The sequence below is a fragment of the Meles meles genome, chromosome 4, assembly GCF_922984935.1.
Source record: "Meles meles chromosome 4, mMelMel3.1 paternal haplotype, whole genome shotgun sequence".
NCBI classification, from domain to species: Eukaryota; Metazoa; Chordata; class Mammalia; order Carnivora; family Mustelidae; genus Meles; species Meles meles.
In genome coordinates, this window is record NC_060069.1 from 10,813,642 (window position 1) to 10,830,573 (window position 16,932).

Sequence of the window (16,932 nt, forward strand, 5' to 3'; positions counted from 1 at the left end):
ACAACCTACCACAGTTGTTCAATAATAAGCCCTCAAAGAGTAGAAGAATTTATCCTTTTTCTCTCACAATCTTATTCACTGTTGAAGTTCTTGGGTTTTGCTGGACTTAGCTAAATTCAGTACATGTAGCATCCTTCCAACTTTGCAGCCATAGGTAGTATTTTTAAATACTGATTCCTCTAGTACCAGCCCCAGGAAAACAGGAAATTTGCATTAAACGTATGTGGTGCGCCTACCTAGGCTCCTCAAGGAGGCAGTTCCCAAGAGAGTAAGTTGAAGCCATACCACAAAGGACCAAAACAATGTGAAGGATGAGAGCCAGAAGAGATTGGGCATACCCATTCATTGATGATGAGCCAGAGATGAGGTGAATAGAAAGACAACAGCCCCACAAATGAATGTTCAGGACTTCAGGGCTCAGACGTGTCACCCATTTGTCCTGTGTATTATTAGCATTTACTGTAGTATGGACATGAACATGAAAGAACTAAAATACCATCCAGCCTTTCTCCACCTGAACCACAGAAGACAAAAATATTTAGAGTGGTTATTTCCCAAAGCCTCCCAAGAATAGTACATAATTAGTACAATTCTAGATGCAAAGGAAAGAAGTTAATTCATGGCATACAAAGATGTGTTAGGTCAGAGGCTCTGAACATTTTCAACCATCCCCCAAGGGCTTGTTAAAACACAGATTGCTGCAGCCTACCCTCATAGTTTCTAATCCAGCTGGTAGAGCTAGAACCTGAAGAAAACATGCATTTCCAACAAGCTACCAGGCATCACTGTGCTACTCACCTGGGACCACACTTGGAAAACCACCACCTTAAGACATTAGGGAATAATTCCCTTGGAGAATTCTGGTCGCTAAAGGTCTAACTGGACTAAATTGTGTGTAGTTTCTTTCGTGTAGGTCAGCTCTCTGACTCTTGATTTCAGTGCCTTCCCTTCTATACCAAAGGTTCTGACTGTGACATTTAGAAGCCTTTATGAAATTTTAAGCAGAACTTAGCAATACATAGAACTTGCCCTAGAAATTGATTTTTAATTCTTTCCTCCAAAGTGCATTTATCAAACTTAACACCATAATAGCAGACTAGATGGTCCATAACTGAAAGTAAAGTGGTTTTGAAATATAACCAAGCTCTGGATATTATACCACACAGGTATACTGATTATCCAATCAATTTTGATTAACCTCCAGTAATGTACTTGGGATACATCAGTGCCACAGTGCAAATGCATAGGACACCTTTCCTACCACAATCCAGCAGGAAAAAGAGATGAGGAGTATATAGATACCTCCAACAATGGAATAGCATTTTAATGGCATTAACCAAAAAGACTATATGAGTTTGTAAGGGCAAATGCAAATTCAAAAGAATTGTTTTAAGTCTCTCTAGTATATAGAAAAAGGAAGAGATTTCCCACTTCCCTTTTCTTAGAGTATTTAGAAAATTTGTATTTCTAAATTCTTTTTCTGCATCTTTGAGACATATGTAAATCTTTAAAAAAGCTAAATAAGACTCTTGACAGTTTTATAACCCAGAAATGTTTTTTGTTTTTGTTTTGAGGATTTAGGGGCCATATTTTTAAAATGCAATTAAAGGGGATACCTGGGTGGCTCAGTCATTCAGCATCCGCCTTCAGCTCAGGTCATGATCCAGGGTCTTGGGATCAAGTCCTGCATTAGGCTCCCTGCTCAGTAGGGATCCTGCTTCTCCTCTGCCTGCTGCTCCCTGTGTTTGTGCTCTGTCTGACAAATAAATAAATAAAATCTTAAAAAATAATAAAATAACCTATAATTGAAGAAGATATCACCCCTGTCTCCCAGTTTCCATGGTAGGATAGGATCCTAACTTTGAAAGGGCACATGACTCCAGGTTGCAAAACTACTTCTCGTGATAAAGATATGAGAAGTTATTTTTTCTTTGGATCAAGACAGTTAGCAAACACACAGAGCCACCCAATTACCAGATGAATTCAGGATGACTATGTGTGACAAATTGCATTGTCAAGGCTTCTTTCTTGGGAACTGGTCCTTTATCTTCAGAACACATGTGTACAGAACACACAAGCAGGCTTATACCTGCCTGGCTGCACAAAAGGGTGAGATGTCTTTCTGTCTTTGCACCTGGATAGCAGATGGCCTGTCATGCCCCTTAGGGTCTGGTTCAATAACCAAACTGTTTTCTTTTTTTCCTATGTTTAGTACAGAGGAATTTCTGCATTGGCAGGAGACATGTTGTTGTTGTTATGTTTCCTCCAAAGTTCAGGGTACGGAAATAACATTCTTGACAAGATAAAGGCCAGATGGGAGAAGGTCTCCTAAGGGAGAGGCCTGGAAGATGGGGTAGGATGTTGATCGGAGAGAAGATGAAAGGGGGAATTTCAGGCAGAGAACATGACCCAAGCAAGGGCTAAAATGGTACAATGCAAAAATGATCAAGGAAGGGTGGAGAAATCAATTTATCTAAACTGAAGGACTGCTCACTTGAGAAACAGACTTAGAAGAGCAGGGTCTGCGTACAATGCCAAAGCATCTGTTTTGTCTCAAAGCTTGTAATCGAAGCATACAGAATTAACAGGACTCTCCCGGGCAACCAAGTATCAAGCGGAAATAAACGACTCAACACAAATTTCATCATAGAAATCGCAAAAAGTTATTTTTCAGTAGGCATGGCCCCATCTTGGAATTTCATTTAGAAAACTAAAGAATCTTTAAGGTCCCATTTATCAGCGTGTTAATGCCAATAATTCAGTTAACAAATTTTTAGATAATATCCACTTTGTGCTAGGTGCTGAGCTAAGCACTGAAGAGATGGAAATAAATAAAGGAGATATGATTTCTGCATTCAGAGAGCTTATAGACGGTTGGGTCGGTACTAATGTAATACCTAAATTTATTAGTCGCTTTGCTGTTAGGCTTTGTTCTAGGCACTTAACCCAACTCCCAAAGCAAGCATTATCATACTCACTTCATGGATATAGAAGCAGCCTCAGTGAGTTTAAACTGCTCAAGTTTATGTAGTCTGAAATGCAAGGTATAATTACAAATGCAGTTCTTTTTTTTTTAAATTTCTGTTTTTTCTTTTCTTTTTTTTTTTTTAAGATTTTATTTATGTATTTGATAGAGAGATTGAGAGAGAGGCAGCACACCCAGAAGGAGGGGCAGGCAAAGGGAGAGGGAGAAGCAGGCTCCACGCTGAGCAGGAGCACAAGGCCAAGCTCAATCCCAGGACCCTGGGATCATGACCTGAGCCGAAGGCAGAGGCTTTACCCACTGAGCCACCCAGGTGCCCCACAAATGCAATTCTTTTGAGATCAGAAGGCCAAGCTCTTAGTAGGGCAGCAAGTGCTAAAAGCACACATTCCTGCCTTATTCCCAACCCAGCAGGAAGCAAGTTAGTCCTTTATTAAGCATATCAGCAAAAGGTTTCTTGCAGGTGCCCTTTATCAATCTGAGGAAGTTCCCTACTATTTCTAGTTTACTGAAAATTTGTATCACTAAAGGATGTTGAATTTTGGGGTGCCTGGATGGCTTACTTGGTTAAGTTGTCTGCCTTCAGCTCAGGTCGTGATCCCAGAGTCCTGGTTTCAGTCCCCACCTTGGACCCCACATCAGGCCCCACTTCAGGCTCCCTGTTCTGTGGGGAGTCTGCTTCTCCCTCTCCCTCTGCTGCACCCCTTGCTTGCGTTCTCTCTCGCCCTCTGTCAAATAAATAAAAAATAAAATCTTCTAAAATAAAAAGGATGTTGAATTTTGTCAAATGCTTCTTCATGATCTGTTAAAATGATCAGATGATTTTTTTAGTGTGTTCTGTTAATATAGTGATTTATATTGATTCATTGCAAATGTTAATCAACCTTATATTCCTAGGATAAACTCTAATTAGTCATGATGTATCTTCCTTCTTGTTGGATTCTTTTTTTTTTTTTTTTTTTTTTTTTTTTTATTTTTTTTTTTTTATTTATTTTTTTTCAGCGTAACAGTATTCATTCTTTTTGCACAACACCCAGTGCTCCATGCAAAACGTGCCCTCCCCATCACCCACCACCTGTTCCCCCAACCTCCCACCCCTGACCCTTCAAAACCCTCAGGTTGTTTTTCAGAGTCCATAGTCTCTTATGGTTCGCCTCCCCTCCCCAATGTCCATAGCCCCCTCCCCCTCTCCCAATCCCACCTCCCCCCAGCAACATGGGGGGTAGGGGGATAGGAGAAGAATACATGAAACAAGATGGGATTGGGAGGGAGACAAACCATAAATGACTCTTAATCTTGTTGGATTCTATTTGCTATTTATTTTTTACTGAAGTGTAATTGACAGAGGAGATTATATTAGTTTCAGGTATACCATACAATGATTCAGTGTTTGTATATATTACAAAATGATCAACACAATAAGCCACAATAAGCACATACATAGTTGTAAAAAATTATTTTTCTTGTGATGAGGACTTTTAAGATCTCCTTTCATAGCAACTTCCAAATATGCAAGACAGTATTATTAACTACATTCACCATGCTGTAGATTATGTCCCCATGACAGACTTATTTTATTCCTGGAAGTTTGTACTCTTTGACCCCCTTTGCCCATTAGCTAATATTTTGTTCATGATCTTTATATCTATGATAACTATTGATCTGTAGTTTTCTTTTCTTGGAATTTTTTTGAATATTTTGATATAAAGGTAATCCTAGCATCTTAGGATAAGTTGTGCAGTGATCACTTCCATTTTCTGAAAAAGAAAATTGTATAAGGTAGGATTTTTCTTCATGAAATTTTTCATAGACTTCACCATTGAAACCACTGGGAACTAGATTTGCCTCAGTGAGATAGTTTTTGATAATAAATTTGATCTTTAATACATGTAATAGGGCTATTCAGATTTTTTCTTTTGTCATGTTTGATAAGTTGTGTTTTCCGAGAAATTTGTCCATTTTGTCTAAGTTTTTTAACATGTTGGCAAAAAAAAAAAAAGATGCTCATAGTATTTTCTTGTTATCCTTTTAATCTTTGAAGGCTCTGTAATTGATAATCCCTCCTCATCCCAGCTATTGGCGACCTGGGTTCTCTCCCTTTTTCTCATCAGTCTCATTAAAATTTTGTCAACTTTGTGGATCTCTTTAAAGGACCAGCTTTTAGATTTGTTACTTTTCTCTATTGTTTGTTCTCTTTCGATGACTTATTCTCTTCTCTTTATAATTTCCTTCCTTCTACTTGCTTTATTCTTACTCTCTTCTTCTCTTCCTAGTTTCTTAATGTGGGACCTTAGTCCTTGATTTTAAATCTTTCTTCTTTCCTAATACAAATACATAAATCTATGGAGTCCTTTTAAAGACTGTCTCTTATGCCTCTTATAAGCTTTGGCATGTTGTATTCATTGTCATTCAGTTCGAAATATTTTCTAATTTCCTTTGTGATTTTGTCTTCAGCCCATGAATCATTTAGAAATATGCTATTTCATGCGCTCGCTTAGACAGCACATATACTAAAATTAGAACAACACAGAGAAGATTAACTTGGCCCCCGCACAAGAATGACATGCAAATTCATGAAGCATTACATGTTAAAAAAAAAAAAAAAGAAAGAAATGTGCTTTGCATTTCTAGGTATTTTTGGTTTTTCCTGATCTCTTTTTATTATTAATTTCAGTTCAATTCTATTGTGGTCAGGGAATACACTCTGTATAATTTAAGTCCTATTACATTTATTGAGACTTGTTTTGTGGCCCAGCATGTGATCCATCGTCATGAATACAGCACGTGCCTTTGTAAAGGCTGTACAGTCTGCAGTTGTTGGATGTAGTGTTCTATAAGCATCAGTTACATCAAGGGGGTCAACAGTGTTGCTCAGATATTCTGTGGCTCGTCTGAATGTTTTTTTGTCCAGTTGTTCTATCAGTTCCTGGAAGAGGAGTATTACATAGACGATACTGTAACTGGGGAATTATCTATTCCTTCCTTTCATTCTATCAATGTTTGTTACATGTATTTTGAGATTCTGTTGTTAAATACATACATTCTTATAATTGTGTCTTTCTGATGAACTGTTCCTTTTATCGTTATGAAACACCCCTTCGTTTCTGTTAACATTCTTGTCTTGAAGTCTGTGTAATATTTAAAATAATGATTTCATTCTTCTTGTGTATCCAGTTTGCATGGCATGTCTTTTTCCCATCTGTTGACTTCTAATCTTTATGTGTCTTTGTATTCAGTGTGCCTCCTCAGGAAGAATATAGTGTATTGCTTTTTATCCACTCTGTTTATATCTGTCTTATAATTGGAGTGATTATATATTAATATTTACTATAATAATTAACTTGTTTTGATTTGGGCTACCATTGTATTATTAATTTTTCTTGGTTTAATTTTTCTTTAATTTTCAGTATCATTTCTACTTTCTTGCTTTCTCTTTTATTCTTTGTATATATTGAGCATTTCATTCTAACTTATCAGTTGGCTTTAGCTGTATTTGTTTTTCTAAGCAACTATTCAAGGGCTTACAAAAAACAGACCTAGCCTGGGCTCTGAGATTCTCCCATACTATCTGGCCCACAGGGTCTACTTTTTCTGGTTCCTGGCCAGGAGGACAAGGTTTCCAGCATAAATTAAACTGCCAGGGCTGCTGTGACCATCTTGCCTTTCCATGAAATGGAACCCGCCCTTAAAACAAAGCTTTAAGAGAGGAACGAAAACAACAACAAAAAAAGATAAACACAGATACAACCCATTGTCTTCTGTGATTAAATATTATGGGGGAGTAATCTGAAGCCTGCTTAATGTTTCTGTTTTTACACTTAATGCCCCTTTTCAACCTGGTACTTACAATGTGTTGTTTTGTTTTTACAAAATTTTCTTCTTCCTCTTTTGATATTAAAATCTTTGCCAGGATATTCCTACATGTTGAGTATTTTGTTAACTGTACCAAGAACTAAACAGAGCCTTTGCAAATTTTGAATTTAAGGTTTTATTTAGCTCTGCATATTTTCTCCCCCGTCAGCCAATGTAACCTCCTTGTTTTTCTCATTCAATTTATTGAAACAAAATATCTACTATCTCTTTCCCATCATCTATCATCTTCTTGATCAGTTTCTTCTCTCAGTTTTTCCCTGGTGTATTCTAAAAGCATTCCATGTTTGTTCTCCTACAACATGACAGAGTTTTCAACCTTTGACTGTCACTGCTATAAAAATACTCTACCATATTTCAGATTTTTATGCATTATTTCTTTAATGTAAGCCAGATCATTTTGCATTTCTACCCTCACTTTAACATCTTCCTCAACCTTTGTGTTGTAGAGGGTTTTTTTTCATCTTTTAGGAAAGAAACCAATAACTGATTTCTAAAATATTCTTTTTGAGGGCACCTGGGTGGCTCAGTTGGTTAAGCATCTGACACCTCTTTTTTAAAGATTTATTTATTTATTTGAGAGAGAGAGTACGAGGGGGTAGGGAGAGGTTCAGAGGCAGAGGTAGAGGGAGGGAGGGAGGGGAAGCAGACTCCCAGCTGCATGGAGCCCAATAAAGGGCTTGATCCTAGGATCCTGAGACCATGACCTGAGCCAAAACCAAGAGTCAGAGGCTTAATGGGTTAAGCCACCCAGGTCCCTAAGCATCCTGCTTTTTTTTTTTTTTTAAGATTTTGAGAGAGAGAGCACTAGAAGGATGGGGGTGGGGGGGTGAGTGGGAGAGGGAATGGGAGAAGCAGACTTCCCACTGAGCAAGGAACCTGACATTGGGCTCAATCCTAGGGCTCCAGGATCATGACCTGAGCCAAAGGCAAACACTTAACCAACTGCACCACCCAGGCACCCCAATGTCTCACTCTTGATTTCAGTCAGGTCGTGATCTCAGGGTCATGAGATCAAGGACTGCACTGGACTCTGCCCTCATTGGAGAATCTGTTTGAACTAATCTCTTTCCATCTCCCTCTGTCCTCCCCCATCTCTAAAATGAATTTTAAAAATCTTTAAAAATAAATAAAATAAAATCTAAAAAAAATAAAATAATAAAATGTTCTTTTTCTGTGAAAAAAAAAATCATTTTCAGATATTTGCTTTCCTCATAATCATCAGCAGAGCTCTTGTTGTCCCTACATTGCCCTTTTTGTATAGTATCCATAGGGCTTTTCTATTCATTTACTTCAAATAGAGAGACCTATACTTAGAATTTGGCAACAATGTGGGATGTCCTTAGTTCTTTTCACTGTCCTCTCCAGGGCTGGCACCTCCTCATCCCAGACCTAGATAAGAATGTCAGGTAAACCTGGACTAATTTAATTAGTAGAGTCTGACAGTATTCATTTAGCATGAGTATGCGGTCCTGAGACTGGCTGTTCACTTGATCCAACAGCTGGGGATCACTAAGGCTAATTCAGATGTATACAGCTTTTGTTTCAGTGAGCTATATTACATGGAGTGTTAAATCCTATGTGAGTACTGCTCCCCAGAACCCCACCTGTCTCTGCAAATATTTGGTGAATTTCTCCAATGGCAAAGAATCCTAGGACACAGTGAGCCTCCACCCATCTTCTTCTCTTGTCATAATTGTGGCTAGGAATAGTAATCTCTCAGTGAATACAGAAAGAAAAGAACAGGAGTCTGGTTTTTAGAGTATGAGTAACTGTTATCCAGTGAACTCCTGTGTCCCAAATTTAGGAAGACATCACTCAAAGCCTTACTCAGTTCTCTGAGGGGCTCTGAACTGTCTGTTCGCATAAAGTGGACAAGAGGGGGAGTGATCTAAGATGATGCTCCTTCATCATCATTTTTCACATCCTAAAATGGCATGTTCTAAGAAAATCCATTCCTGCTCTGACATCTCCTATCTTCATTTTCCAGTGTGCTTGCTAGTTTTTATCTTTTTCTATTTTTTAAAAGCTATTTTAATAAGAAGTTGGGAGAGGAATTATCAGTCTGGCTGGCTGGTCTGTCCCCATAGCAACCCAGAGCCCTCTATAATTGCCTTCTGAACACCCTGCTTATTTGGTATGATTATGTCGATGACTGTCCATGTCATTGGTAAAAATAAAGCTGTCAGTGTGACAACTTTCCTAAGTCAAAGAATATTCCACCCTGAGGCTGGATAAAATCTCTGATCTTCTAGGGGGGCTGACACTCAAGGGCAGAAATGTTTGCTGTGGGCACACGCATTCATGAAGAGCTCCTGCCTCTAGGATTCCTGCTCTCCTCCTTCCTAATAGCTCCGCTGATTCTCCATGGAAAGAGCCAGGCAAACTCACAGTTCCTTTGAATTTGGATATATTTGAGACAGAACACTGAAAAATTAGACTCTAAGGGCAAGCAGCTAAGTTTACATTTCATTTATCCTTCCTTAGCCCCTTAGCAGCACTGCTTTAACTGATATATTATCTTGAGAGCCTGTTTCGACCCCTACATGAACTAATTCATTTTACTGCATTCACTTTTTTTTTCTCCAGATATTTTATTATAAAAATGTTCAAACATTCTGAAGAGTTGAAGGAGTTCCCCGGTGAATTTTACACTATACCATCATCTAGATTTTATCATTGACATTTTACTCTCTTTGTTTTAACACACTTATCCATCCTTTTACCCATCCATCCACTTATTCATCTTATTTTCTGGACACATTTCAAAATTATAGACATCAGTACACCTAAATATTAAATGCTTCAGCCAATGTGCCACTAACTAAAGTCGAATATTTGTTTATGCTTTTGTCCTTTTGATATACAAAGTTTGCATACAATGAAATACACAAATTGAGTGCATATTTGTTGAGCTCTAATAAGTGTATTTACCCACGTGACTCAAACATCTTCTGCTATTCCCACTCTAGACAATCATCACCCCGTGATTTCTCCCCTGCAATTCTGTAGCAAAGAGAAAGCAGTCTCGACTAAGCTGGAACCAAGGGCAGGGGGTTCCAGGAGAGACACAGAAGGAGAACATTGATAGAATAACTCATGTGTTTGAATACATTGAGTGAAGCATTATACTTCTCACAACACTTGGCAATAAAATAGGCCACATATATAAATGATAATCGAATAAAACAAAAAATAGAAGTGATTGTTACTCCCCTCAAAAACAATCAGGTTATGAAATGTATATGACATGGTTCTGCTAGGAATAATATTCACATAATTGTAGTAATATAAACCCTGCATGGTGATCTCATTTAAAAAGAATTATTTAGAGGATGAGAAGAAGGGACATGGATATATGATTAAGAAAGCCTGTAGTAGAAATTCAATAGGAAATATCTAAAAATAAAACAAAAAGAAAGACATGGTAAGAAAATTATATGAAAGAGTAAATGTGATTGTCTCTGAAGAGCTTGAATTGAGGAGGTAAAGGGCAAGAAATTTCTGTCCTTTGTAGCTACTTTAGTAGAAACATGGTTTTTAACCTATGTACCTATAGAATCTTGTTAAAAATTAAAGTTAAATTTTAAACAACAGAATAAATTATTACTGTGTGGCAGATTTCCAATTCCATTAATATTAATTCCATTAATTCCATTAATATTAATTCCATTAATATTATGTGTGAGGCATATCGGAGGAGGGGACCTCTCATCAAAAAGCAACCAGAAATGTTGGGAAGTATACCAATCTTTAATTCAATGCCTGAACTTAAAGAAAGAGGAATCTCCCAGGCAAAACCAAAAAGAAACTGAAAAGCAGAAGGTATCTTCAGTCTGGCATCATTTTCCAATTAAAGAAACCAAGGAGCTTAAAATGTTATGATTCTCAGAGAGGGAGACAAGATGTTGGACCTATGCAAGGAATTGGAATAAAAACCCTATATGAACTGAGACTCTCGAAGAGCTACTCTCTTGGTATAAGAGGGTACTAGAAAAGAAGAGCCCTTTCCAGAAAAGAAGGACATTCCAAAGAACTTATCTGTCTTGGCTTGGACCCTGTGTGGGAAAAAGGAATGTCTCACTTGAGAATTGCTAGGAAAAGCTCTGCTCTCATACAGGATAGGGGTTCAATTGTACAATGCGTAATCTTAGACTCCCAAGTTAAGAAATTATCATTAAAAGTGGTCTTAGATTAAAAACAATCCTGGGATTTCTGGCAAAAGCGAACATAAATCATCTTCGGGAGAAACATGCTTGACCCAGAGCTCACAAGATTCTGAAAGAAAAACTCTGCCCAGCATAAGCACAAACTCAAAATTGGAAAATAAATTTAAAGGCAACAAGAAAACAAAAATCAATCCATCATAAACAAGAGGCTTTAGAAACTTCATGTATCAAAATGAGAGTCTCAAAACTTCAGATAATGCAATTATTATATATAAACAAAATATTAATATACTTGAAATTGTTAGTTAAGGGATGACTGGATGGCTCAGTTGGTTAAGTGCCTGACTTTGGCTCAGGTCATGATCCCAGCATTCTGGGATGGAGTCCCATATTGGGCTCCTTGATCAGCAGAGAACCCACTTCTCCCTCTGACTCCTGCTCCCCCTGCTTGTGCTCTCACTCTCAAATAAATAAATAATTAATTAATTAAATAGAAATTATTAGTTAAAAGAAAGAATAACAACAGCATGAGATAGGAACAAAGCACTATCACAAATGATAATACAAATTTGAAAAACACATCTAGATGTCAATGAAATTAAAAACTCAATGAAGGAGTTCTACTTTAACTACAAGTAATTTATGATTCAATAATTCCACTATTGGGTATTTAGCCAAAGAAAATGAAAACACTAATTCAAAAATATATATGTTCATTTCATATATGTTCATTGCAGCATTACTTACAATAGCCAAGATACAGAAGCAATGGATATGGATCAACAGAAGAATGGATAAGGAAGATGTGGTACACACACACACACACACACACACACACACACACACACACAGGAATATTATGCCACTATAAAAAAGGATGAGATTGTGCCATTTGAGACAACATGGGTGGACCTAGAGGGTATTATGCTAAGTGAAATAAGCCAGGTTGAGAAAGACAAAAACTATATGATTCCACTCATTAAGTGGAGTCTAAAAAGAAAAAAAAATAAACAAGCAAAAAGCATAATCAGACTTCTAAATACAGAAAACAAACCAATGGTTGTCAGGGGAGAGGAGCCTAGAGTGATGGGCAAAATCAGTGAAGGGAAGAGGGAGATACAGGCTTCCCATATGGAACGAATAAGTCACAGGAATAAAAAGCACAGCATAAGAAATACAGTCAATGATCTTGTAATAGCGATGTATTAGGACAGATCACAGCTACACATATGGTGTACACAGAATGATGTATAAACTTGTCAAATCACTAAGCTACACACCTGAAACTAATGTATGATTGTGTGTCAACTATACTCAAGAAAAGGTGAAAACAAAAAAGCATAAATAGTAATTTAGAACATCACTCCTACTTAGATTGAAAATAATTATTTTCTGGAATTGAACAGTTATTAAACCTGTCTCGAGAAGAAGTAGATAAAGTGAATAAATTAAAACCATGAAGGAAGTTGAGGAAGTTCTCAAAGAACTCCTCTCTTTAGCTGTCACCAAACAAAGAAACAAAACTGATATTTTAGTCATTTTTTCAATAGAAAGAGAATAGAGTTGGTATTATTTAAATTGCTTTAGCCCCAGAGAAAGAAAATAAACTTCCAAATTATTTTTTAAAAGGTCAATTCTTTCCTCAAATCCTAACAAAGATACAAAGGAAAAAAGAAAACCATGATCTGATGTTATTCAATATTAATAATAATGCTTAAATACAAATTACAAATACATTACAGCATTTGATTTAAGAACACACCATAACCAAGTGGAATTTTCAAGAATTATTCAATAATAAAAAATTTAATGAAATAACTTAAGTAAGTCAAAGAAGAGAATCCATTTAATCATTGCAATAAAATAAAACTCTGAAATTCAGAGCCCTTTGTTAAAACAGATGTTCAAGTACAAAGACTTTTTTTAATTAAACAGAAGTTATACATAACATAAATCAAAATGTATGTTAATGTGTATTTTGTGATCTGAGGGATGAGTTATAAAGTGGGGAAGGACTTTGAGAGCAGTCACACAAAAGCAAAGCCGTGAAAGATTAAAAGAATTTTTATTCAGAAGTTTGTGCTGTCAGTTTGGTTAAAACTACATTTCCCAGAATTCTCTTTGGGGTATGGTTACAGGTTAAATTTGGACAGAAGAGGGCTTTGCATGAGATCTGGAAGTTGAAAGTGAAGGTCTCTGAAGGTTGCCATTAGGGAGGCGGGTGTGGGATACTACAGCTTACCCTTGCTTTCTCTGCTCCATTTCCAGGTCTTTTTCTCAACTGATGATCCTGTTGATCAATAGCAGCCACAGTCTTGATAGAAGCTTGATAGAAGTTGCTTGATAGAAGATAAGAGAGACAAAGGTGGTAGAGGCATACCTTCTTATGGACCTTCCCATGTGCTTCCTCTTTGCACTCTCACTTCAGTGGGTGCATTGGTTTGACATCTCAGATTGGTGAATTCTAAGATTCTGTGGGTTTTTTTTTTTAAGATTTTATTTATTTATTTGAAAGAGAGAGCATGAGAAGGGGGAGGGTCAGAGGGAGAAGTAGACTCTCTGCCAAGCAGGGAGCCTATGCAGGAATAGATCCTGGGACTCCAGGATCATGACCTGAACCAAAGGCAGTTGCTTAACCAACTGAGCCACCCACATGCCCTTCTCAAATTCTTCACTCCCTCCAGAATCTTATTTCCTATTCTGGTCGTGGGCTGGGTGAGCTCGGAGCGCGGCTAGAGGCTGGGGATACGGGAGTGATTGGGTGCTGTCCTCTGGGGGCGCACTGAGGAGTGGGGCCCCAGGCTCTCGGCTCCTCCGGGCCGGAGACTGGGAGGCCGCCATTTTCATTCCCGTCCTCCGGAACTCTACGGAAAGCGTTCAGGGAACAGAAGCTCCCAAAAGCGAACCCGAGCCGATTACTTAGTCCGGCCGCCGGTAAGGGCGGTGCAATCCCGCCTCGGGCAAAGACACTTGAGAGTCACTACAACAGGCCCCTCCCCCAGAAGATCAACAAAATATCCAGCCAGGACGAAGTTCATCTATCAAGGAGAAAGCAGATTCAATTCCTAAGACAGCAGAGCAATTCCAGAGGAGGAGAAAGCAAAGCACGGAACTCATGGCTTTCTCCCCATGATTCTTTAGTCTTGCGGCTACTTCAATTTTTTTTTCTTTTTTCAATTTTTTTTTCTTTTTTCAATTTTTTTTTCTTTTTTCTTTTTTCTTCTTCTGCTAAATTTTTTTAAAACTTTTACCCTTTTCTTTTTTAACGTTTTTTGACTAGTTCATCTAAATATATATATTTTTTCTTTCTTTTTTATATTTTTTTATTTGTTTTATTTTTTAAATTTTTTTCTTTTCTTTTTTTTTTTTTCCTTTTTTTTTCAGAACCTGTTTTTTATCCCCTTTCTCCCCCCCACAATTTGGGGTCTCTTCTGATTTGGTTACAGCGCATTTTTCCGGGGTCTTTGCCACCCTTTTAGTAGTTTATTTGCTCCTTCATATCCTCTTATCTGGACAAAATGACAAGGCGGAAAAAATCACCACAAACAAAAGAACAAGAGACAGTACCGAAGGCTAGGGACCTAATCAACACAGACATTGGTAATATGTCAGATCAAGAGTTCAGAATGACGATTCTGAACATTCTAGCCGGGCTCGAAAAAGGCATGGAAGATATTAGAGAAACCCTCTCTGGAGATATTAAAGCCCTTTCTGGAGAAATTAAAGAACTAAAATCTAACCAAGTTGAAATCAAAAAAGCTATTAATGAGGTGCAATCAAAAATGGAGGCTCTCACTGCTAGGATAAATGAGGCAGAAGAAAGAATTAGTGATATAGAAGACCAAATGACAGAGAATAAGGAAGCCGAGCAAAAGAGGGACAAACAGCTACTGGACCATGAGGGGAGAATTTGAGAGATAAGTGACACCATAAGACGAAACAACATTAGAATAATTGGGATTCCAGGAGAAGAAGAAACAGAGAGGGGAGCAGAAGGTCTATTGGAGAGAATCATTGGAGAGAATTTTCCTAATATGGCAAAGGGAACAAACATCAAAATCCAGGAGATGCAGAGAACCCCCCTCAAAGTCAACAAGAATAGGTCCACACCCCGTCACCTAATAGTAAAATTTACAAGTCTTAGTGACAAAGAGAAAATCCTGAAAGCAGCCCGAGAAAAGAAGTCTGTAACATACAATGGTAAAAATATTAGATTGGCAGCAGACTTATCCACAGAGACCTGGCAGGCCAGGAAGAGCTGGCATGATATATTCAGAGCACTCAATGAGAAAAACATGCAGCCAAGAATACTCTATCCAGCTAGGCTATCATTGAAAATAGAAGGAGAGATCAAAATCTTCCAGGACAAACAAAAACTGAAAGAATTTGCAAACACCAAACCAGGTCTCCAGGAAATATTGAAAGGGGTCCTCTAAGCAAAGAGAGAGCCTAAAAGTAGTAGATCAGAAAGGTACAGAGACAATATACAGTAACAGTCACCTTACAGGCTAATAATGGCACTAAATTCATATCTCTCAATAGTTACCCTGAATGTTAATGGGCTAAATGCCCCAATCAAAAGACACAGGGTATCAGAATGGATAAAAAAACAAAACCCATCAGTATGTTGCCTACAAGAAACTCATTTTAGACGCGAAGACACCTCCAGATTTAAAGTGAGGGGGTGGAAAACCATTTACCATGCTAATGGGCATCAGAAGAAAGCTGGGGTGGCAATCCTTATATCAGATAAATTAGATTTTAAGCCAAAGACTATAATAAGAGATGAGGAAGGACACTATATCCTACTCAAAGGGTCTGTCCAACAAGAAGATCTAACAATTTTAAATATCTATGCCCCTAACGTGGGAGCAGCCACCTATTCTGAATCCTACATGCCAAATTCAGTGTTCTACTTCCCTAATTGAATCCTGAATGACTTACCAGCCACTGTCATCCATACATTAAAACAACCAAAAGTTTTTCTCAAACATGTAAAGACCCAAAGTTTAAATAAAGCATTATGAGCCTTCATGAAGATCAAGACAGAAGTGATTAAAAGAACCAAATGACTAAGGGAAAAAATAAAAAAGAACTCATAATAAAGAACTCATGAGCCCATATCAGATAAAGGGCTAGTGTCCAAAACCTATATAATAATAAATATAATAATATAAATAATAATATAAATATAATAAAATTGAGTTGGAACTTTTATTCATACTAATGTAACACAAAACAACATGGGCCAGTACCATACTGTCTTGATGATGACCGCTTTGTAATAGAGTTTGAAGGCCGGAATTGTGATGCCACCAACTTTGGCTTTCTTTTTCAATATTCCTTTGGCTATTTGAGGTCTTTTCTGGTTCCATATAAATTTTAGGATTATTTGTTCCATTTCTTTGAAGAAAATGGATGGTATTTTGATAGGGATTGCATTAAATGTGTAGATTTCTTTAGGTAGCATAAACATTTCACAATATTTGTTCTTCCAATCTAGGAGCATGGAACATTTTTCCATTTCTTTCTGTCTTCCTCAATTTCTTTCATGAGTACTTTATAGTTTTCTGAGTACAGATTCTTTGCCTCTTTGGTTAGGTTTATTCCTAGGCATCTTATAGTTTTGGGTGCAATTGTAAATGGGATTGACTCCTTAATTTCTCTTTCTTCTGTCTTGTTGTTGGTGTACAGAAATGCAACTGATTTCTGTGCATTGATTTTATATCCTGACACTTTACTGAGTTCCTGTACAAGTTCTAGCAGTTTGGGAGTGGAGTCTTTTGGGTTTTCCACATATAGTATCATATTATCTGCAAAGAGTGATAGTTTGACTTCTTCTTTGCCGATTTGGATGCCTTTAATTTCTTTTTGTTGTCTGATTGCTGAGGCTAGGACTTCTAGTACTAT

General features: G+C 37.5%; 1 non-coding gene across 1 annotated transcript; it reads left to right on the forward strand.

Moving 5' to 3' along the window:
* Positions 1–5,469: 5,469 nt before the first annotated feature.
* Positions 5,470–5,576, forward strand: LOC123941069. Its single transcript, XR_006818165.1, has one exon. It is a non-coding gene; the product is annotated as a U6 spliceosomal RNA (small nuclear RNA).
* The last annotated feature ends 11,356 nt before the right edge of the window (positions 5,577–16,932 follow it).